Below are 1,866 nucleotides of genomic sequence, written 5' to 3' on the forward strand. Positions count from 1 at the left end.
CGATAGAGTTTCGAGAGAAGAAGGTAAAAAGCAATACAAAACCAATAATGTACCGGTTATGTTGTCATTCCTTTGCTCTCTAACTGAATGCAATGTTATAATAGGCCTAGTTATTTATTAATAACTTTAACATCTAACTCTGGGGGGAAAAGCTTAGTATAATAAAATCACCTAAATACGTCTGTGAATGAATGAATGAAATATGTTAAGAATGAATAGTACACAAACACATTTCCAAAACTGTAAAAGGTTATTTAAAAATAAAGCATTCATTAATTATTTTATGACAAACATTTTACTGTCTTAAGTGCACTCATTTATTTAGCCTATAAATTAAAATAATAATAATAATAGCTATTATTATTATTATTATTTTAATTTATAGGCTAAATAAATGAGTGCACTTAAGACAGTAAAATGTTTGTCAAAATAATTCATGAATGCTTTATTTTTAAATAACCTTTTACAGTTTTGGATCTGTGTTTGTGTACTATTCATTCTTAACATATTTCATTCATTCATTCACAGACTTATTTAGGTGATTTTATTATACTAAGCTTTTCCCCCCAGAGTTAGATGTTAAAGTTATTATTTAAATAACTAGGCCTATTATAACATTGCATTCAGTTAGAGAGCAAAGGAATGACAACATAACCGGTACATTATTGGTTTTGTATTGCTTTTTACCTTCTTCTCTCGGAACTCTATCGTTTTTATTCAGGAAATTTTCTATTCTTCTTTTTAGCGTTTATTTTAGGCTATAAAACACAGGCGGCGGTGTTTTATCCTATTGGTGATTAATATAAAATAAACGCTAAAAAGAAGACTATTTTGTGAGTGCGGATCATGGTCTCATAGGCTACTATGAAAAATAATGTTTAATAAACACAATACTATGCATCCCGCACCGTGGTTGAATCTGCCGGTGGGGGCGGGGCCACAAATCCATGAGTTTGCATTTACAAACCCGAGGGAACGGATTGCGAAAGCGTGCGCACGGATTATGAATTTGTGGGTACGGATTCAAAATCCGAAGGTACGGTTTACAAAATCTGAGCGCACGGATTGGAAATTCGTGGGTACGGTTTATTAATCCGTGGGCACGATTTGTTAAACCGAGGGAACAGTTTAAGAATTAGTGAGTACGGTTTATAAACTGAGGGGACGGATTGCAAAACCGTCGCCACGGATTGTTTTTTTCTCTCCTACAGGTGACTTCCCGGGCTCCGTAGGATTCAGCTTGTTGGGTCATTTTAATGGGTTATTTTTTATTGTTGTTGTTGTTTTTTTGTTGTTGTTTTTTTTTACTGTCAATACAAATGATGAACCCCCTCACATACCTACCAAGCGCTGGGTCAGTGTAACCCAATATTGTGAAGTCTGTGTCAAACTGGTTAAAACTCGATACATTTGTCATTGTCAGCGGCCATTTTGTGTTCTGTCCTGCGAGAAAACTTGACTGACGGGAAACTTCCTGAATGAAATTAAAGTATGTATTGCATTGTATTCCAATCAAATTATTACTGTATAAATAGGAAAATGTGTGTAGTCTCACTTTTTTTTATGTACGTCCCAGCTAATGTCTGCTTGGAATGCTAGCCTTCTACAAACGCAGCATTCACCGGATCTACACTCAAAGCGAACGACGCACCGCCACCACCTCCCGCTGAACGAATGCGTGAACAGGGAAGGTTTTCTTCCCACAGATTCCCATTAGCTGCTCTTGCTACTACTGTCACGTCCAAAAACCTTTACTGAATGTTTTTTTGAGTATTTTATGTAAAAGACTGACTTGCCATTGAATAAACATTTTTGTATATGAACTGTTCTTGTCCTATACTATTGTCCTGTCCTATACCTACTGTA

The 1,866-nt window shown here is 35.5% G+C and overlaps 1 long non-coding RNA gene across 1 annotated transcript; it reads left to right on the forward strand.

The window, feature by feature from the left end:
- The first annotated feature begins 602 nt into the window (after positions 1 to 602).
- On the forward strand, positions 603 to 1,791 carry LOC107755707 (uncharacterized). The gene is made up of 3 exons (XR_001641731.1): positions 603 to 1,036; positions 1,424 to 1,489; positions 1,577 to 1,791. It is a non-coding gene; the product is annotated as an uncharacterized LOC107755707 (long non-coding RNA).
- Positions 1,792 to 1,866: the final 75 nt, after the last annotated feature.

This window comes from Sinocyclocheilus rhinocerous, unplaced genomic scaffold (assembly GCF_001515625.1).
Source record: "Sinocyclocheilus rhinocerous isolate Xijiao unplaced genomic scaffold, SAMN03320098_v1.1 scaffold1193, whole genome shotgun sequence".
In the NCBI taxonomy this organism is placed as follows: domain Eukaryota; kingdom Metazoa; phylum Chordata; class Actinopteri; order Cypriniformes; family Cyprinidae; genus Sinocyclocheilus; species Sinocyclocheilus rhinocerous.